Source organism: Oncorhynchus gorbuscha, linkage group LG11 (genome assembly GCF_021184085.1).
Source record: "Oncorhynchus gorbuscha isolate QuinsamMale2020 ecotype Even-year linkage group LG11, OgorEven_v1.0, whole genome shotgun sequence".
Classification (NCBI taxonomy): Eukaryota; Metazoa; Chordata; class Actinopteri; order Salmoniformes; family Salmonidae; genus Oncorhynchus; species Oncorhynchus gorbuscha.
Genome location: NC_060183.1, coordinates 17471518 through 17494806, shown reverse-complemented (window position 1 = coordinate 17494806; position 23289 = coordinate 17471518). Strand labels below are relative to the sequence as shown.

General features: G+C 43.4%; 1 protein-coding gene across 4 annotated transcripts in view; it reads right to left on the bottom strand.

Annotated features, from left to right (window-relative positions):
• The window catches only part of LOC124048190 (pleckstrin homology domain-containing family A member 1-like), a 46240-nt gene extending 23315 nt beyond the window's left edge, over positions 1 to 22925 (bottom strand). For 3 of the 4 annotated variants that reach the window (XM_046368715.1, XM_046368713.1, XM_046368716.1), the window contains exon 1: positions 22777 to 22925. The gene's annotated coding sequence lies outside the window, so the exon portion shown is untranslated. Of the gene's footprint in view, positions 1 to 17360; positions 17411 to 22776 lie in introns of those variants that run through there. The other variant, XM_046368714.1, reaches the window with a different exon arrangement.
• Positions 22926 to 23289: the final 364 nt, after the last annotated feature.

Here is a 23289-nt window from a genome sequence, read left to right as displayed (position 1 = left end):
TACAACACCATCCTACTACATCATTCTACAACCGCCTTCTACAACACCATCCTACTACATCATTCTACAACCGCCTTCTACAACACCCTTCTACAACACCATTCTACAACCGTCTTCTACTACATCATTCTACAACACCATCCTACTACATCATTCTACAACACCATCTTGCTACATCATTCTACGACATCATTCTACAACCGCCTTCTACAACACCATCCTACTACATCCTTCTACAACCGCCTTATACTACATCATTCTACAACCGCCTTCTACAACACCATCCTACTACATCATTCTACAACCGCCTTCTACAATACCATCCTACTACATCATTCTACAACCGCCTTCTACAACACCATCCTACTACATCATTCTACAACCGCCTTCTACAACACCATCCTACTACATCATTCTACAACCGCCTTCTACAACACCATCCTACTACATCATTCTACTACATCATCCTACTACATCATTCTACAACCGCCTTCTACAAGACCATCCTACTACATCATTCTACAACACCATCCTACAACACCATCCTACTACATCATTCTACAACCGCCTTCTACTACATCATTCTACAACCGCCTTCTACAACACCATCCTACTACATCATTCTACAACATCATTCTACAACCGCCTTCTACAAGACCATCCTACTACATCATTCTACAACCGCCTTCTACAACACCATCCTACTACATCATTCTACAACCGCCTTCTACAAGACCATCCTACTACATAATTCTACAACCGCCTTCTACAATACCATCCTACTACATCATTCTACAACCGCCTTCTACAACACCATCCTACTACATCATTCTACTACATCATTCTGCAACCGCCTTCTACAACACCATCCTACAACATCATTCTACAACCGCCTTCTACAACCGCCTTCTACAAGACCATCCTACTACATCATTCTACAACCGCCTTCTACAACACCATCCTACTACATCATTCTACAACCGCCTTCTACAAGACCATCCTACTACATCATTCTACAACCGCCTTCTACAACACCATCCTACTACATCATTCTACAACCGCCTTCTACAACACCATCCTACTACATCATTCTACAACCGCCTTCTACAAGACCATCCTACTACATCATTCTACAACCGCCTTCTACAACACCATCCTACTACATCATTCTACAACCGCCTTCTACAACACCATCCTACTACATCATTCTACAACCGCCTTCTACAACACCATCCTACTACATCATTCTACAACCGCCTTCTACAACACCATCCTACTACATCATTCTACAACACCATCCTACTACATCATTCTACAACACCATCCTACTACATCATTCCTACTACATCATTCTACAACACCATCCTACTACATCATTCCTACTACATCATTCTACAACACCATCCTACTACATCATTCTACAACACCATCCTACTACATCATTCTACAACACCATCCTACTACATCATTCTACAACCGCCTTCTACAACACCATCCTACTACATCATTCTACAACCGCCTTCTACAACACCATCCTACTACATCATTCTACAACCGCCTTCTACAACACCATCCTACTACATCATTCTACAACACCATCCTACTACATCATTCTACAACACCATCCTACTACATCATTCCTACTACATCATTCTACAACACCATCCTACTACATCATTCCTACTACATCATTCTACAACACCATCCTACTACATCATTCTACAACACCATCCTACTACATCATTCTACAACACCATCCTACAACACCATCCTACTACATCATTCTACAACACCATCCTACTACATCATTCTACAACACCATCCTACAACACCATCCTACAACACCATCCTACAACACCATCCTACTACATCATTCTACAACCGCCTTCTACAACACCATCCTACTACATCATTCTACAACCGCCTTCTACAACACCATCCTACTACATCATTCTACAACCGCCTTCTACAACACCATCCTACTACATCATTCTACAACACCATCCTACTACATCATTCTACAACACCATCCTACTACATCATTCCTACTACATCATTCTACAACACCATCCTACAACACCATCCTACTACATCATTCTACAACACCATCCTACAACACCATCCTACAACACCATCCTACTACATCATTCTACAACACCATCCTACTACACCATTCTACTACATCATTCCTACTCTTTATGGAACATGCACAGTCAACATTCCCTCCCTCCTTCACTTCCATCAGACTCTACCTCCCTCCATCACTCCACCCCACTGATGAGTTCAACAAAGGCTAAGCCCAACTATCTTTATAATTTCCTCTCTGGAAAAAATGGTTTCTGTCCATAAAGTATAGAGGAAGTGCAGGAAAAACAGGTCATCTAAATGTTAATGTGGTAACATTCAGTGACCTTCTCCACTTTCCCCCTTAGGTTAGTCGAACGAACTACGGCCCAACTTCTCCCGGCACAGTCCTTGTCCTTGTCTCACTGTGTAAAGATTTAAGAAGTGCATCTGCTAATGATCTTGATGATATGTTGGCGATTAGATTCCCCAAAAATGCATTGGTTTTAAAATGACACTCTGAATACCAGAGGCTGTCCAAACCAGGGTCGTGTTCATTTGGTACCAAATGGAAGAAAACAGACCAAACTGGGAGGGACTACCTGGAACTGTCCAATAAGACATGCTCATTTTAGTTGCAAAACGTTTTAACATTTTATGTGGCCAAGAACATGACCATGGTGCTGTAGTGAGGCCATTCAGGTGGGGTAGCCTTTATGGCAGGGATAAAGGGTACACTGGCAGGGTACACTGAAAATTGACTGCAAGAATCCCAATTACAACGGAAACAAAAACAGAATCATTTCTAACCTTGATTAGTGATTACATTGGGATACGATCACATATGCCTCTCTATTTATGCGTGGGAATACTTGGGAACAGAATTCCTTTCACTTCAGATCTCCTTTCACAGCTAATTTCCTGGTGATTTTACAGTGTTTTATGTACAACAACGAAAATGATTAAAACTATTTAAAAAATGCTATATGGTGTCCCTGTGGTGTTGTGTACCAATGTGGCCCTGTATAGCCAAACCATCCAAAGCCTTTAGACATCAAAGGGCCCAGGCCCCTGAGTCCCCTGAGTCCCCAGCTCCTGTTTGTGGTGTTGAGAGGTTAATGGTACTCAAAGCTAGTCCCAGCCACCCAGCCACCCACTCACACACACACAACGTTGGCACACAGACCACCGGTCCACATTTCCTGCCGCCTTGGTCCGTCCAGGGGGAGGAAGTGTGAGCATGGCTAAGGCCTGGGCCTATATACAAACAAGCCACTCCATGGGATCACTCCAAGGCCAGTTTCCCATGTCGCCCCCCCACATTGGAGGAGAGTTTGGTGTTCAGAAGTTCTGCTAGGTAATGACGTGACCTCTGGTCCAGGGGGAATAACTAACATGCAGCGTTAAGGTTGAGGTTTCAGGCTGATGGACAGGAACAGTATAGTTCTGGTAAGTTAACACACTGGGATTAACAAATGAATCCTGATCAGGCACCCTGGAGATGCCACACACACACACACACACACACACACACACACACACACACACACACACACACACACACACACACACACACACACACACACACACACACACACACACACACACACACACACACACACACACACACACACACACACACACACACCACCATCCTACTACAGCATCATACTACAGTATCTTATTACATTATTCTACAACACCATTCACAAATCATTTCTTCAGCATTGAAGGTTCCCAAGAACAGTGGCCTCCATCATTCTTCAATGGAAGAAGTTTGGAAACACCAAGACCCTACCTAGAGCTGGCCACACGGCCAAACTGAGTAATCGGGGGAGAAGGGCCTTGGTCAGGGAGGTGACCAAGAACCAGATGGTAACTCTGACAGAGCTCCAGAGTTCCTCTGTGGAGATGGGAGAAACTTCCAAGACAACCATCTCCGCAGCACTCCACCAATCAGACCTTTATGGTAGAGTGGCCTGACAGAAGCCACTCCTCAGTCTCTCAGACCATGAGAAACAAGATTCTCTGGTCTGATGAAACCAAGATTGAACTCATTGGCTTGAATGTCAAGTGTCATGCCTGGAGGAAACCTGTCACCATCACTACAGTGAAGCATGGTGGTGACAGCATCATGCTGTGGGGATGTTTTTCAGAGGCAGAGACTGGGAGACTAGTCAGGATCGAGGGAAAGATGAACGGAGCAAAATACATAGCAAAGGTCCTGCTCCAGAGCGCTCAGGACCGCCGACTGAGGTGAAAGTTCACCTTCCAACAGGAGAAACGACCCTAAGCACACTGCCAAGAAAACGCAGGAGTGGCCTATCTAAATGTCCTTGAGTGGCCCAGCCAGAGCCAGGACTTGAACCCAATCGAACATCTCTGGAGAGACCTATAAATAGAGGTGCAGCTACACTCTCCATCCAACCTGACAGAGCTTGAGAGAAGAACGGGAGAGCAAATACAGGTGTGGCAAGCTTGTAGAATCATACCCAAGAAGACTCTAGGCTGTAATTGTTGCCAAAGGTGCTTCAACAAAGTACTAAGTAAAGGGTCTGAATACTTATGTATATGTGATATTTAAAAAAAACTGTTTTTGTTTGTCATTATGGGCTATTGTGTGTAGATTGATGGGGGGAAAAAAATATTTTATCCATTTTAGAATAAGGCTGTAACGTAACAAAATGTGGAAAAAGTCAAGGGGTCTGAATACTTTCTGAATGCACTGTAAGTAAAAAAAATAATTGTGTTATCTGTACTTTACTTTTTATATTTTTGACAACTTTTACTTCACTACATTCCAAATGAAAATAAATGTACTTTTTACTCCACACATTTTCCCTGACACCCAAAAGTACATTTTGAATGCTTAGCAGGACAGGAAAATGGTCAAATTAACACACTTATCGAGAGAACATTTACATTACATTTAAGTCATTTAGCAGACGCTCTTATCCAGAGCGACTTACAAATTGGTGCATTCACCTTATGACATCCAGTGGAACAGCCACTTTACAATAGTGCATCTAAATCTTTTAATGGGGGGGGGTAGAAGGATTACTTTATCCTATCCTAGGTATTCCTTAAAGAGGTGGGGTTTCAGGTGTCTCCGGAAGGTGGTGATTGATTCCGCTGTCCTGGCGTCGTGAGGGAGTTTGTTCCACCATTGGGGGGCCAGAGCAGCGAACAGTTTTGACTGGGCTGAGCGGGAACTGTACTTCCTCAGTGGTAGGGAGGCGAGCAGGCCAGAGGTGGATGAACGCAGTGCCATTGCTTGGGTGTAGGGCCTGATCAGAGCCTGGAGGTACTGAGGTGCTGTTCCCCTCACAGCTCCGTAGGCAAGCACCATGGTCTTGTAGCGGATGCGAGCTTCAACTGGAAGCCAGTGGAGAGAGCGGAGGAGCGGGGTGACGTGAGAGAACTTGGGAAGGTTGAACACCAGACGGGCTGCAGCGTTCTGGATGAGTTGTAGGGGTTTAATGGCACAGGCAGGGAGCCCAGCCAACAGCGAGTTGCAGTAATCCAGACGGGAGATGACAAGTGCCTGGATTAGGACCTGCGCCGCTTCCTGTGTGAGGCAGGGTCGTACTCTGCGGATGTTGTAGAGCATGAACCTACAGGAACGGGCCACCGCCTTGATGTTAGTTGAGAACGACAGGGTGTTGTCCAGGATCACGCCAAGGTTCTTAGCGCTCTGGGAGGAGGACACAATGGAGTTGTCAACCGTGATGGCGAGATCATGGAACCGGCAGTCCTTCCCCGGGAGGAAGAGCAGCTCCGTCTTGCCGAGGTTCAGCTTGAGGTGGTGATCCGTCATCCACACTGATATGTCTGCCAGACATGCAGAGATGCGATTCGCCACCTGGTCATCAGAAGGGGGAAAGGAGAAGATTAATTGTGTGTCGTCTGCATAGCAATGATAGGAGAGACCATGTGAGGTTATGACAGAGCCAAGTGACTTGGTGTATAGCGAGAATAGGAGAGGGCCTAGAACAGAGCCCTGGGGGACACCAGTGGTGAGAGCGCGTGGTGAGGAGACAGATTCTCGCCACGCCACCTGGTAGGAGCGACCTGTCAGGTAGGACGCAATCCAAGCGTGGGCCGCGCCGGAGATGCCCAACTCGGAGAGGGTGGAGAGGAGGATCTGATGGTTCACAGTATCGAAGGCAGCCGATAGGTCTAGAAGGATGAGAGCAGAGGAGAGAGAGTTAGCTTTAGCAGTGCGGAGCGCCTCCGTGATACAGAGAAGAGCAGTCTCAGTTGAATGACTAGTCTTGAAACCTGACTGATTTGGATCAATAAGGTAATTCAGAGAGAGATAGCGGGAGAGCTGGCCAAGGACGGCACGTTCAAGAGTTTTGGAGAGAAAAGAAAGAAGGGATACTGGTCTGTAGTTGTTGACATCGGAGGGATCGAGTGTAGGTTTTTTCAGAAGGGGTGCAACTCTCGCTCTCTTGAAGACGGAAGGGACGTAGCCAGCGGTCAGGGATGAGTTGATGAGCGAGGTGAGGTAAGGGAGAAGGTCTCCGGAAATGGTCTGGAGAAGAGAGGAGGGGATAGGGTCAAGCGGGCAGGTTGTTGGGCGGCCGGCCGTCACAAGACGCGAGATTACATCTGGAGAGAGAGGGGAGAAAGAGGTCAGAGCACAGGGTAGGGCAGTGTGAGCAGAACCAGCGGTGTCGTTTGACTTAGCAAACGAGGATCGGATGTCGTCGACCTTCTTTTCAAAATGGTTGACGAAGTCATCTGCAGAGAGGGAGGAGGGGGAGGGAGGGGGAGGAGGATTCAGGAGGGAGGAGAAGGTGGCAAAGAGCTTCCTAGGGTTAGAGGCAGATGCTTGGAATTTAGAGTGGTAGAAAGTGGCTTTAGCAGCAGAGACAGAGGACGAAAATGTAGAGAGGAGGGAGTGAAAGGATGCCAGGTCCGCAGGGAGGCGAGTTTTCCTCCATTTCCGCTCGGCTGCCCGGAGCCCTGTTCTGTGAGCTCGCAATGAGTCGTCGAGCCACGGAGCGGGAGGGGAGGACCGAGCCGGCCTGGAGGATAGGGGACATAGAGAGTCAAAGGATGCAGAAAGGGAGGAGAGGAGGGTTGAGGAGGCAGAATCAGGAGATAGGTTGAAGAAGGTTTGAGCAGAGGGAAGAGATGATAGGATGGAAGAGGAGAGAGTAGCGGGGGAGAGAGAGCGAAGGTTGGGACGGCGCGATACCATCCGAGTAGGGGCAGTGTGGGAGGTGTTGGATGAGAGCGAGAGGCAAAAGGATACAAGGTAGTGGTCGGAGACTTGGAGGGGAGTTGCAATGAGGTTAGTGGAAGAACAGCATCTAGTAAAGATGAGGTCGAGCGTATTGCCTGCCTTGTGAGTAGGGGGGGAAGGTGAGAGGGTGAGGTCAAAAGAGGAGAGGAGTGGAAAGAAGGAGGCAGAGAGGAATGAGTCAAAGTTAGACGTGGGGAGGTTAAAGTCGCCCAGAACTGTGAGAGGTGAGCCGTCCTCAGGAAAGGAGCTTATCAAGGCATCAAGCTCATTGATGAACTCTCCGAGGGAACCTGGAGGGCGATAAATGATAAGGATGTTAAGCTTGAAAGGGCTGGTAACTGTGACAGCATGGAATTCAAAGGAGGCGATAGACAGATGGGTAAGGGGAGAAAGAGAGAATGACCACTTGGGAGAGATGAGGATCCCGGTGCCACCACCCCGCTGACCAGAAGCTCTCGGGGTGTGCGAGAACACGTGGGCGGACGAAGAGAGAGCAGTAGGAGTAGCAGTGTTGTCTGTGGTGATCCATGTTTCCGTCAGTGCCAAGAAGTCGAGGGACTGGAGGGAGGCATAGGCTGAGATGAACTCTGCCTTGTTGGCCGCAGATCGGCAGTTCCAGAGGCTACCGGAGACCTGGAACTCCACGTGGGTCGTGCGCGCTGGGACCACCAGATTAGGGTGGCCGCGGCCACGCGGTGTGGAGCGTTTGTATGGTCTGTGCAGAGAGGAGAGAACAGGGATAGACAGACACATAGTTGACAGGCTACAGAAGAGGCTACGCTAATGCAAAGGAGATTAGAATGACAAGTGGACTACACGTCTCGAATGTTCAGAAAGTTAAGCTTACGTAGCAAGAATCTTATTGATTAAAATGATTAAAATGATACAGTACTGCTGAAGTAGGCTAGCTGGCAGTGGCTGCGTTGTTGACTTTGTAGGCTAGCTGGCAGTGGCTGCGTTGTTGACACTACGTTGTTGACACTACACTAATCAAGTCATTCCGTTGAGTGTAATAGTTTCTACAGTGCTGCTATTCGGGGGCTAGCTGGCTAGCTAGCAGTGTTGATTACGTTACGTTGCGTTAAAAGAACGACAATAGCTGGCTAGCTAACCTAGAAAATTGCTCTAGACTACACAATTATCTTTGATACAAAGACGGCTATGTAGCTAGCTATGTAGCTAGCTACGATCAAACAAATCAAACCGTTGTACTGTAATGAAATGAAGTGAAAATGTGATACTACCTGTGGAGCGAAGCGGAATTGCGACCGGGTTGTTGAGTTCTATTCGGAAGACGTTGGCTAGCTGTTGGCTACCTGTTGGCTAGCTAGCAGAGTCTCCTACGTTAAGGACGACAAATAGCTGGCTAGCTAACCTCGGTAAATTAAGATAATCACTCTAAGACTACACACTCTAAACTACACAATTATCTTGGATACGAAGACAGCAAAGACAGCTAAGTAGCTAGCTAACACTACACTAATCAAGTCGTTCAGTTGAGTGTAATAGTTTCTACAGTGCTGCTAATCGGTGGACGTTTGCTAGCTAGCTGGCTAGCTGCCGGGCAGAGCAGTGAAGACTACGTTAGGACGACGAAATACGATAATTCCGCAATTATCTTTGATACAAAGACGGCTATGTAGCTAGCTAAGAAGAAATTGCTAAGATTAGACAAATCAAACCGTTGTACTATAATGAAATGTAATGAAATGTAATGAAAAAGTTATACTACCTGCGGAGCGAAGTGGTCATCCCTACTGCCTCTGATCTGGCGGACTCACTAAACACAACTTATTTGTTTGTAAAGGATGTCTAAGTGTTGGAGTGTGCACCTGGCTATCCGTAAATAACAAAACAGGAAAATAGTGCTGTCTGGTTTGCTTAAAGGAATTTGAAATGATTTATGCTTTTACTTTCAGTTTTGATACTTAAGTATATTTCATCAATTACATTTACTGTTGATACCTAAGTATATTTCAAACCAAATACTCTTAGACTTTTACTCAAGTAGTATTTTACTGGGTAACTGTAACGGTCGTCGGTGGAAGAAGGTGAGGAACAATGCGCAGCGTGGTAAGTGTCCATCTTTTTAATTAAGTAAAAGAACACTGAACAAAAACAACAAAGTGAACAAACACAACCAAAACAGTTCTGTCTGGTGAATACACAAACACTCAACAGAAAACAATCACCCACAACTCAAAGGTGAAACCAGGCTACCTAAGTATGGTTCTCAATCAGGGACAACAATTGACAGCTGCCTATGATGGAGAACCATACCAGGCCAAACACAGAAATCCCAAATTATAGAAAAAAGAACATAGACTGCCCACGCCAACTCACGCCCTGACCATACTAAAACAAAGACAAAACAAAGGAACTAAGGTCAGAACGTGACAGTAACATTCACTTTAACTTGAGTAATTTTCTAAGTTATCTTTAATTTTACGCAAGTATGACAATTGGGGACTTTTTCCACCACTGGGTGAAGTTAATGAAGAAAAAGAGGAAGAAAGAGTCTGCAGTGAGGTTACAAACAATGCAGCTCAGTGTGTGTGTGTGTGTGTGTGTGTGTGTGTGTGTGTGTGTGTGTGTGTGTGTGTGTGTGTGTGTGTGTGTGTGTGTGTGTGTGTGTGTGTGTGTGTGTGTGTGTGTGTGTGTGTGTGTGTGTGTGTGTGTGTGTGTGTGTGTGTGTGTGTGTGTGTGAGATGAGGAAGCAGAAGCACGTGTAGTAAGAGGTAAGAGAAAGAGAAGGGCAATTCCACTTTAAAATGCATTCCAAACAAAAGCTATTGATTTCAAAGTTTAACAACTCTATGCACAAGGACTATTTTGAACAATATGCACAGAACATTTCATAAAAACACATTGACTGGAAGAACTGTGCAGATAAAAAGTTTGGTAAGAGAACTATGGTAAAATCTCCCTCAGTTTCTTATGCGACCACATTTTCCAAAAACTTAAATATCAAATCAAATCAAATTGTATTTGTCACATACACATGGTTAGCAGGTATTAATGCGAGTGTAGCTAAATGCTTGTGCTTCTAGTTCCGACAGCACAGTAATATCTAACAAGTAATCTAACAAATTCACAACAACTACCTTATACAACTACCTTAAAGGGATGAAATAAGAATATGTACATATAAATATATGAATGAGCGATGGTCGTACGGCATAGGCAAGATGCAACAGAAGGTATGAAAGACAGTATACACACATATTAGATGAGTAATGTAGGATATGTAAACATTATTAAAGTGGCATTATTTAAAGTGATTATCGATACCTTTATTAAATCAATTTATTAAAGTGGCCAGTGATTTGGGTCTCTATGTTGGCATCAGCCTCTCTATGTTAGTGATGGCTGTTTTAACAGTCTGATGGTCTTTAGATTGAAGCTGTTTCAGTCTCTCGGTCCCAGCTTTGATGCACCTATACTGACCTTGCCTTCTGGATGATAGCGAGGTGAACAGGCAGTGGCTCGGGTGGTTGTTGTCCTTGATGATCTTTTTGGCCTTCCTGTGACATCGGGTGCAGTAGGTGTCCTGGAGGGCAGGTAGTTTGCCCCCGGTGATGCATTGTGCAGACCGCACTACCCTCTGGAGAGCCTTGCGGTTGTGGGCGGTGCAGTTGCCGTACCAGGCGGCGATACAGCCCAACAGGATGCTCTCGATTGTGCATCTGTAAAAGTTTGTGAGGGTTTTAGGTGACAAACCAAATTTCTTCAGCCTCCTGAGGTTGAAGAGGTGAAGTTGAGCCTTCTTCACCAAGCTGTCTGTGTGGTTAGACCATTTCAGTTTGTCCGTGATGTGTACGCCTAGGAACTTAAAATTTATTCTCCACTGCTGTCTCATTGATGTGGATGGGGGGTGCTCCCTCTGCTGTTTCCTGAAGTCCACGATCATTTTCTTTGTTTGGTTGATGTTGAGTGAGAGGTTGTTTTCCTGATACCACTCTCCGAGTGCCCTCACCTCCTCCCTGTAGGCTGTCTTGTTGTTGTTGGTAATCAAGCCCACTACTGTTGTGTCGTCTGCAAACATGATGATTGAGTTGGAGGCATGCATGACCACGCAGTCATGGGTGAACAGGGAGTACAGGAGGGGTCTGTGCATGCACCCTTGTGGGGCCCCAGTGTTGAGGATCAGTGAAGTGGAGATGTTGTTTCCTACCTTCACCACCTTGGGACGGCCCGTCAGAAAGTCCAGGACCCAACTGCACAGGGTTGAGAACCAGGATCTCAAGCTTAATGATGAGCTTGGAGGGCTCTATGGTGTTGAATGCTGAGCTGTAGTCAATGAACAGCATACTTACATAGTTATTCTTCTTGTCCAGATGGGATAGGGCAGTGAGCAGTGTGATGGCGATTGCATCGTCTGTGGACCTGTTGGGGCGGTATGCAAACTGAAGTGGGTCTAGGGTGGCAGGTAAGCTGGAGGTGATATGATCCTTGACTCGTCTCTCAAAGCACTTCATGATGACAGAAGTTCAGTTATCATTGCCTTGGGTACAGGAACAATGGTGGCCATCTTGAAGCATGTGGGGACAGCAGACTGGGATAGGGAGTGATTGAATATGTCCGTAAACACACCAGCCAGCTGGTCTGCGCATGCTCTGAGAACGCGGCAAGGGATGCCGTCTGGGCCAGCAGCCTTGCGAGGGTTAACGCGTTTAAATGTCTTGCTCACGTCAGCCACAGAGAAGGAGAAGGGGGGCCCACAGTCCTTGATAGCGGGTCGTGTCGGATGCACTGTATTATCCTCAAAGGGGGCAAAGAAAGTTTGTCTAGAAGCAAGACGTTGGTGTCCTTGACGTGGCTGGTTTTCTTTTTGTAGTCCGTAATTGCCTGTAGACCCTGACACATAGGTCTCATGTCTGGGCCATTGAATTGCGTCTCCATTTTGTCCCTATACTGACATTTTGCTTGTTTGATTGCCTTGCGGAGGGAATAGCTACACTGTTTATATTCTGCCATATTCCCAAACTCTTTCCATGGTTGAATGCGGTGGTTTGCGCTTTCAGTTTTCCGCGAATGCCGCCGTCTTTCCACGATTTCTGGTTGGGGTAGGTTTTAATAGTCACAGTGGGTACAACATCTCAAATGCACTTCCTAATAAACTCACTCACAGAGTCAGTGTATAAATCAATGTTATTGTCTGAGGCTTCCTGGCACATTTTCCAGTCCACGTGATCAAAACAATCTTGAAGCGTGGATTCCGATTGGTCAGACCAGCGTTGAATGGTTCTAGTCACGGGTACATCCTGTTTGAGTTTCTGCCTACAGGACAGTACGAGCAAGATGGAGTCATGGTCGGATTTGCCGAAGGGAGGGCGGGGGCGGTCCTTGTATGCATTGCGGAAGTTAGAGTAGAAGTAGTCCATTGTTTTGCTTGAGCGGGTACAACAGTCAATGTGCTGGTAGAATTAGGTAGCCTTGTTCTCAAAATAGCTTTGCTAAAATCCCCAGCTACAACAAATGCACCCAGTTTACATAGAGTCCAGTGAAGTTCTACACGGCTGTGAGTATAATTGAAGAGAATTCTCTTGGGAGATAATGTGGACGGCATGTATTTGTAAGGAATTTTAGGTCATGTGAACAAAAGGACTTGAGTTCCTGTGTGTTGTTATTGTTACACCATGAGTCGTTAATCATGAGGCACACACCCCTCGTTTCTGTCGGCGCAACGCATGAAGAGCCCCGGTGACTGTACCGACTCTGACGACATATCCCGGATGAGCCATGTTTCCGTGAAATAGAGAATGTTACAATCTCTGATGTCTCTCTGGAAGGCAACTCGTGCCCTAATTTCGTCCACCTTGTTGTCTTGAGACTGGACATTGGCGACTAATATGCTCGGAAGCGGTGGTTGGTGTGCTCGCCTTCTCAGTCTGACCAGGAGGCCGCTCGATCTGCTTCTCCTGCGGTGACAACGTTGTTTTTGGTCGGCCTCTGAGATTAGACCCCGTGTCCAGGGTGGAGGTCCGAACAAAGGATCCGCTTCGGGAAAGTCGTATTCCTGGTCGTAATGTTGGTAAATTGACGTTGCTCTATATCCAATAGTTCTTCCCGGCTGTATGTAATAACACTTAAGATTTTCTGGGCTAACAATGTAAGAAATAATACATAAACAAACCAAATTACTGCATAGTTTCCTCAGGACTTGAAGCGAGGTGACAATTTCTGTCGGCACCATCTGGCCATATCTGCTCCGAATTAAGATTCAAAGATTTCTGTAGAAGGAATGGGGTGTCAGCTATGACATGACACCTTGAGCTTAAAAAAATATATTTTGGTTATTGAACTACAGTAAGTGGAATGGATTTACACCCAGTAACTGAATTACCGAAAAGGAATTACATCATAGGTCGCTGATCTGTATAATTGTGGATCTGAATGTCATTCTCTTCATGGCTATGTATCTGAATAGGTCCACAAAGGTAAAAATATGCAATATCCTCCATTGCATATTTGGGTATTATTCTAATGAGCTCCGCCCCTAAACAAGACCGAATTTGGAAATCTGAATCAGTCCTAGACGTCTATGTTTCACAAGTTTGGACAGTACTGTAGAGTAGAGTATAGTAAAGTATCGTTCAGTACAAAACAATACAGTAGAGTACAGTACAATACAGTACATTATCTGTACTCTACTCTAGTGTGCTGTGCTGTACTTTAATGTCTAAACTGGTGAAACATAGACATCTATGATTGGTTCAGATTTGGTCTACATTCGCACCAAATCAAGGCCGGAATGGACCAAAAATCAACATGGGTGAACATGGAAATCTAGGCCGATCTGACCCAAAAAACATCTGATGTCGTTGAAATCAAAGCCAAGGCAAACTGACCAAATGTAAACTATTTTTCAATGTCCATGGACGTCCGGTGTTGGTCGGTGCTCAGTGGGGACAAATGCAGTAAATGGAAAGAGAGGAGGCTCATGGGTCGGTGTCAGTACGAGTCTGGAGAGGTAACATTAAATGGAGAGAGAGAGAGAGGCAGAGTGAGAGGAAGGGGTTGTTCATACAGTTTTCCCAGTTTTGCTTTGACCGACAGATGACAGATAGAGAAAGAAAACAGTTATGAGCTGAATATAACAGTATGCCAGTGGAAGAGAGGACAGCAGGTACCCAACTGTAGTTTGTGACTACAACAATTTAGCCAATTCAATTGCAGTAATTCCATTACAGATTTTTCTGAGGGGTTGTTCATCTATTCTATGCTTCCCATTTTCCCAGTTTTGCTTTGACCGACAGATGACAGATAGAGAAAGAAAACAGTTATGGAGATCCATGGCTCTTTATAATATTGTACGTTTCCTTGAATTTGTTCTAGACCCGGGGACCGTGAAAAAGACCCCTGGTGGCATGTCTGGTAGGGGAAGTGTGTGTGTCAGTGATGTGTGTAAGTTGACTATGCAAACTATTTGGAATTTCCAACACATTCATGTTTCTAATACAAACAAGAAGCGATGCAGGCTTCCCTCAACTCTTAGCCAAGAGACACTGGCATGCATACTATTGATATTCACCCTCTGAATACAATGAAGAGTAAAACGTGCCTCTTTGTTCTGGGCCTACTGCATCTTTAAGGATCCGCCCTTTTCTTTCAATTTTCGCCTAAAACGTCATACCCAAATCTAACTGCCTGTAGCCTCAGGCCCTGAAGCAGGGATATACATATATTCTTGGTACGATTTGAAAGGAAACACTTTGAGGTTTGTGTAAACGTGAAAGGAATGTAGTAGAATGTAACACAATAGATCTGGTTAAAGATAATACAAAGAAGAACAAAAACTGCAAGAGAAAGGCCATAGTGTATTATTCCAACCCATATTCCAAAACACTTCTCCAAAACGAAATAATAAGTGTTGATATTAGTTAGCAGGGTTCTTTACTTCCACAGTATTGTGTTTTGATGTACTTCTAATACTTTTTATGACATTTTGTGATCGATGTTTTCTAAGACCCCTGTAAAAGAGTGCACTTCCACTCCGTCTGATGACAGAGATGAGTGTAGGAGCAATAAGACCATAATATAATATTCAATCGGACTCCATTATCATGTGAATGCTATAGGCCCATAAGCGAATCCGAAGGTTCTAGTCAAAGTAGCGAGCCTTGCGTCACCACTCGGAATACTATAAGTTACGTGTCCAAGATAACCCTAATATTAACAGGCTGAGAGACAAAGAGCTAATATCTTGCGATCAATGTCCCAGCATTAAATGATTGAGTTAACCTCAGCTCAGAGCTTCACAGTTAGAGGCCGAGCATATATGCTATGTGTAGTCTTTTACCATTACATCATACATAAAATAATAATTCAAGGAATATTACTCAGAAATATGAGGACAACCATTCGTATCCATTTAAAAGTAATCCGATTTATTACAGTTATGCAATAAGAATACAATGGCATAACAGAAGTCTTCAATGTCAAAAGAATACACAATATTCTAAATATTCTTTAGTCATTTAGCAGACACTGGAGATTGGTTTAGAATGACTCCATGAACAAAGTTTCCACCAATCTTTTATTTTCCCCAGAGCGCCAAATCTCAGTACCTCCCATTGTCTAAATAACATCACTATGCTAGGCCAAAACAATAAGCAGAACTCTTATCTGAATGATAGGGGCGCACATCTCTGTCACTCCCCCATTGAACTGACTGCCATTCAGTGGTGTGAAGTACTTAAGTAAAAATACTTTCAAGTACTACTTTAGACATTTTTTTTGTGGTATCTACTAGAGGTCGACCGATTATGATTTTTCAACACCGATACCGATTATTGGGGGCCAAAAAAGCAGATGCCGATTAATCGGACGATTTTTCATAAAAATGTTTTGTTTGTAATAATGACAATTACAACAATACTGAATTAACACTTATTTTAACTTAACATAAAACATCAATAAAATAAATTTAGCCTCAAATAAATATTGAAACATGTTCAATTTGGTTTAAATAATGCAAGAACAAAGTGTTGGAGAAGAAAGTAATATGTGCCATGTAAAAATGTGTGCCATGTAAAATATGTGCCATGTAAAATATGTGCCATGTAAAAAAGCTAATGTCCAAGTTCCTTGCTCAGAACATGAGAACATAAGAAAGTTGGTGGTTCCTTTTAACATGAGACTTCAATATTCCAAGGTAAGAGGTTTTAGGTTGTAGTTAATATAGTATTTATAGGACTATTTCTCTCTATACCATTTGTATTTCATATACCTTTGACTATTGGATGTTCTTATAGGCACTATAGTATTGCCAGTGTAACAGTATAGCTTCCGTCCCCCTCCTCGCCCCTACCTGGGCTCGAACCAGGAACACATCGACAACAGCCACACTCGATGCATCGTTACCCATCGCTCCACAAAAGCCGCGGCCCTTGTAGCGCAAGGGGAATAACTACTCCAAATCTAAAAGCGAGTGACGTCTGAAACAGTATTAGCGCACACCCAGCTAACTAGCTAGCCATTTCACATTGGTTACACCAGCAATTAGGCTGATAGGCTTGAAGTCATAAAAAGCGCTGTGCTTGCGAAGAGCTGCTGGCAAAACGCACAAAAGTGCTGTTTGAATGAATGATTACGGGCCTGCTGCTGCTCAGTCAGACTGCTCTATCAAATCAGACTTAATTATAACATAATAACACACTGAAATACGAGCCTTTGGTCATTAATATGATCGAATACGGAAACTATCATTTAGAAAACAAAACGTTTATTATTTCAGTGAAATACGGAACCGTTCGGTATTTTATCTAACGGGTGGCATCCCTAAGTCTAAATATTCTTGTTACATTGCACATCCTTCAATGTATGTCATAATTACGTACAATTCTGGCAAATTAGTTCGCAATGAGCCAGGCAGCCCAAACTGTTGCATATACCCTGACTCTGCGTGCAATGAACGCAAGAGAAATGACACAATTTCACCTGGTTAATATTGCCTGCTAAACTGGATTAGTATTTATAACTAGTGATTGTGATTGATTGTTTTTTATAAGATAAGTTTAATGCTAGCTAGCAACCTTACCTTGGCTTCTACTGCATTCACGTAACAGACAGGCTACTCGTGGAGTGCAATGGTTAGAGCGTTGGACTAGTTAACTGTGAAGGTTGCAAGATTGAAACCCCTGAGCTGACAAGGTGAAAATCTGTCATTCTGCCCCTGAACAAGGCAGTTAACCCACAGTTCCTAGGCAGTCATTGAAAATAAGAATGTGTTCTTAACTGACTTGCCTAGTTAAATAAAAAGTATTAAAAATATTTTATTTGTATTTTTTTTTATTTAAATCGATTAATCGGTCGACCTCTAGTATCTACTATACTTTACTATTTATATTTTTGACAACTTTTACTTTTACTCCACCACATTCCTAAAGAAAAGATGTCCTCTTTTTACTTCCATACATTTTCCCTGACACCTAAAAGTACTTGTTACATTTCGAATGCTCAGGCAGGATAGCATTATGGTCCAATTCACACACCTATTAAAAGAACGTGTTGTCATCCCTACTGAATCTGATCTGGTGGACTCACTAAACTCAAATATTGCTTTTGTAAATTACGTCTGCGTGTTGGAGTGTGCCCCCATCTGTCCGTTAATGAAAATAAATAACACAATACTGCCATCTGGTTTGCTTAATATAAGGAATTTGATTACCATTTACTTTCCCTCAAGTATGACACTTCATTACTTTTTTCTGCCAATATACTTATTTTACATTTAAAACCAGATACTTTTAGACTTTTACTCAAGTAGTATTTCACTGGGTGACTTTCATTTTCTATTAAGATACCTTAACTTTTAGTCAAGTATGACAATTGAGTACTGTTTCCACCACTGCCACTGTCCGATGGGCAGAATAACACAGTAACACTGCAAAAATAAATCCATAGCACTTTATGAACTCTTTATGAACTCTTGAAACAATCCAAACAAGACAATTTAATTCACGAAGTAACATTCATTTAGTCAATTCAAGTTTTCATCGGTCTTAACACACCCGAAGGTGTCCGTGCTCCCAGGGATCTATGGGAACCTCCCGCCTCGGAGAAAGCCATGGATAAGGCTGTGTTAAACTTTTATGATATCCATCATATGGTCTGCCATCCAGACAATGCCATAAATCGGGATTGAGCCCTCACGCTGGGCCTCGGCACCTGCAAGTCGTTGGACTCATCTTAATCAGTGACCATCTTCGTTCACATTTGTTCTCTTTCTATTTTTCCACAACACCCTTTTCAATCTGTTCAACCAGAAATCAAAGCCATTAATTATGCCTCATTTTTAATATGTATAATGGTTGAAGAATGTCTTAATTTCCTCAAAATAAATTCTTAGCTTTCATTTGACACTCAATTAGATACGCTCCTATGAACATCCCATGTTGGTGCTCATTGCTCCTTCACATGGAACTGCCCAGAGCTCAGTCGTTCTCATTCTCCAGACATTTCTACGGGGTTAGTGTGTCAAGAAGACAGGTCTGAGGCTTTTGGACAGATAGGTGAAACCATAAAACCACTCCATGTGTCCATTCAGTCGTGACATGATGCTCCTTGACTGGGTCTCTGGATATGGGGATGAATGCTAACAGCACAGATCCATTACAGCTCGGGTGTTAATGGACCATTCACTGGATTCCCTTGGCAATACACTCAGAGGGCTAGCTCACTTCTTCCCTCTCTCCATCTGCTTCCCTCCTCCCTCTGACTTTATCCCTACTTACACCTCTGTCTGTCTGTCTGTCTGTCTGTCTGTCTGTCTGTCTGTCTGTCTGTCTGTCTGTCTGTCTGTCTGTCTGTCTGTCTGTCTGTCTGTCTGTCTGTCTGTCTGTCTGTCTGTCTGTCTGTCTGTCTGTCTGTCTGTCTGTCTGTCTGTCTGTCTGTCTGTCTGTCTGTCTGTCTGTCTGTCTGTCTGTCTGTCTGTCTGTCTGTCTGTCTGTCTGTCTGTCTGTCTGTCTGTCTGTCTGTCTGTCTGTCTGTCTGTCTGTCTGTCTGTCTGTCTGTCTGTCTGTCTGTCTGTCTGTCTGTCTGTCTGTCTGTCTGTCTGTCTGTCTGTCTGTCTGTCTGTCTGTGTGTGTGTGTGTGTGTGTGTGTGTGTGTGTGTGTACAGCTGTGACTCAGTCCTAGCCTCCCAAATCTCATGGTTGCCTGAACACATGCCCTCTAGGGGATTGGGCTTTTGGTATTATTTTTAGGACCAGAAAACAGAGAGAGAGCGAAAAAGAAAATAGAGAACCTGAATATGTGGCTGAGGTGACCTTCCACATTTTCATAGTCGACCATACACACACACGCACGCACCCACAGCACACGTACAAGGCACACACACACTGAACTTTTACTCATGTTCTTGTTTCCAACCGCTCTGTAACCAATACCTATCAACACACACACTCCTACATTGTCACATGCTTACTTTGGCTTGTCACTGATAGGGACAGTATAAGGGAAAAGGAATTACAGCGCAATAAAAGGTGTGGTTTATGAATTACAGTATATACTATAAGCTCAGGGCCAATCAATGCAACACTGAAGGGAGTGAAGAGGGTATTTCGGCCAAATTCCATTTCCTCTTACTTCATACCTGCACTAGTATGTTGCTCATTTCTTTGGCCAAAAAACACACAGTGACTCTTTGAATAACTGAAAACCCCAAACCATAACAGTGGTGCGTCTACTATGTTATAGCATTGTGCATGTTTGGGGTCTAGAAGAAGACACCTCTGCTCTGAATAGTGCCTCAAGATTTGTATTTCCACATCAACTGGAAGCGTCTTTAAAATACAACAAACAACAAACAATTGAACAATTCGGAATCGAATAAATGCTAATTCACCCAAAATCTCAGATGACAAAATGCTGAATTGAGACAAACAACAGAATACTCAAGTCTTGTCTTTTGAGCTGAACACATTGGTTCGTTCCTTGTGAGCGAGGTTGCCCCAAATACCGTTACAGAATAGAAAGAGGAAAAAGGATATCTGCTCTAATACTGTTCAATTCTACACTGGTAGTTAATTACATACAGACGGCACGCTATGCATCTGAATTCTGCTGAGGCTAACCTAATCCTCACACCTCTGGCCGAGGAGGAGGCTTATAATGTTGAAGAGATTACATTGCTGTTTAGGCCTAGCTAGTTGTGCACTGCTGGTACAAAGACAAGTACTGGCATCTGTGGACCAGAAAATAATAATACTGCAGTATACTACATTCACCCCCTCAAAAACACTTGTGAATACTGCAATATACTACAGTCATGTCTGCAAAAACCCTATATTGAATACTAGTGTACTACAGTCATGTCTGCAAAACACTACAGCGAATACTGCAGTAAAGACCGCAAAAACACTACAGTGAATACTGTAGTAAAGACCGCAAAAACACTACAGTGAATACTGCAGTAAAGACAGCAAAAACACTACAGTGAATACTGTAGTAAAGACAGCAAAAACACTAGTGAATACTATAGTATACTACAGTTATGTCCGCAAAACACGAGTCTATGGACTGCAAAATGTGTGACCTAATTTAATGTGATCTAATCTAATGCGAGCTAAAAAATAATAAAAATAATAATCTGACAGCAATCCTGTCTCAAATGACATCTTATTTCCCATTATGCACTAGGGTTTGGTCAAAAGTAGCACCCCCCGTATTGACATTATAAACATGGGGAGAGGGTGTGAGTGTTTGGAGTTTAGGCAAACCAACCACAAGCCCAAAATAAACATGGGTCTGACTCTGAGCTGTATGACAACAAGACAGCAATAGGGAAATAGATGTCATACATTTTAAAGGCCATCTCATCATTCTGACAAATAGGAGACATTAAACGGTGAGTTGCTAGGCACGAAGATAAAACAAACACACATTCATACAATGTGTGCAATCAACCAATGAGAAGGCTTATGTGTAGCCATCCTCTATCACCTGAAACGGATTAACGTTCTCTGCCATTGTATGGAGCTGGGTGCAAATGAAAACCACAGAATTTGCATCCCTTTATGAAGGCCTACATAGCACACTGCCCCGAGAGCACCTAGAGGTAATTCAAACCTTCCAAAGCCAGCAGTAGCAGTACGTCTTCATATACAGTCAACTAAGCCAATGATTGTATTCGGTGACAGGAAAGGGAAATAACACATCCTTGAATGTGAACCAGTTGTATGAGTGGGTGGTTGGTGTCACCATAAACATTAAAGGCCAATCACCTAGAAAAAACATCACAAGTAGAGGTAACTGCCAAAATAAAGCAAACACTTGAGTAAATGAGGGATACCAAGTATATTTAAAGCAGGTTCTTCCACACAGTCGTGGTTCCTGAGTTAATTAACAAATTAAAACATCCCATAATGTTTAGGGTCATGTTCACTTGTTAATGAGACCTGTATAAAAAAAAAAGTTATCAAAACATATCATGTATACAATTCCCCAGTTGCCCATTATTCTGGCTAGCATGGCTAGAAGAGGTCACAGTGACTTTGAAAGAGGCGTCTCATAGGAGCATAGGGGGGTTTTAAAGAGTGTGTGCACGTGTGTGTCTCAGTCACCAGATCTTAACCCAATTGAACACTTATGGGAGATTTTGGAGTGGCGCCCGAGACAGCATTTTCCACCACCATCAACAAAACACTCCAATTATGGAATTTCTCGAGGAAGAAGGGTGTCACATCCCTCCAATAGAGTTCCAGACACTTGTAGAATCTATGACGAGGTACATTGAAGCTGTTCTGGCGTCTCGTGGTGGCCCAACGTCCTATTAAGACACTTTATGTTGGTGTTTCCTTTATTTTGGCAGTTACCTGTACGTTTAACATAATAATATTAGCTACAATAGGCCTAACTATGCTATTACACAAGTGAAACATCTGGAGCTCATGATATTTAATCAAACTCTTGTTATGAGAAACAAATCTACCAATTGACATATAAAAGGGGGAGAATCTGGCATATTGATACAGATTGAGGTATGGCTGGCTGGTATTGACATCAGATAAGCTAACACAGATCATACTGTAAGTATAGTAGCCTAAATAGCCTAGGCTACAGCGCATGAACGTGTTGTTTGTGAATGTGTAGGATGTATAGTCAGTCTACTGTTATAGCAGTTCGTAACAATAACAGACGGAGGATAGTTCAGCATTCCACACAACCATAACACTTTCCTGATATGACGAGCAACACATCGATTTATATCATTCAATAAACATGAGTGTAACATGATGATTTATGAAGTAACTTCAATTCTAAAGATATATTCTGCTGATACGTGTCTTGATACTGTGTATGATCGACTGAAGTCCGCTACTGGAAAAGTGGCTAAGAATATTTACATTCAGGCTGCGTTCATAGTGCCTCGCGCGCGCTACATGCGCATACCAATCTACATTGTATCCCAACATCGAATGCTCCCACAATAAAGAACATTTGTGAATACTTACATATTTATGTTCTTTCGGAAATCCTATCGGTCGCTTGAGAGATCTTTTAGGATGAACCGAAAGGAGTTTCAGCCCATCTCTCCACGGATATTTCCTACATATCCCAATGCTTAGGTAGTGGGCAGGGGCGTGGAGCAGAGCGATTACAAAAAAAATTGGGTGCCGCAAAGAATTATGGTAGGAGTAGTATTAATATTTGTATGCAGCAGGCCAACCTCTGTGAGGCCACATTATTCAATTGTATTCAACTGCTTTAGTTCAACTGTAAATCGCTTTGGATAAAAAAAAGTGTCTGTTGAATGTTGAATGGCATATACCGTACTTCAAACTTCTAATGGCACAGATTCATTCAAACCTATCATACTTTAGCATATTTGGTATATTCTATTCTAATATGTTGACTTCTATTCTATTCTACTCCATTTCTGATCCCTTACATTCTATTCTGTTGACTTCTATACTACTCTATTTCTGATCCCTTCTATTCTATTCTGTTGACTTCTATTCTACTCT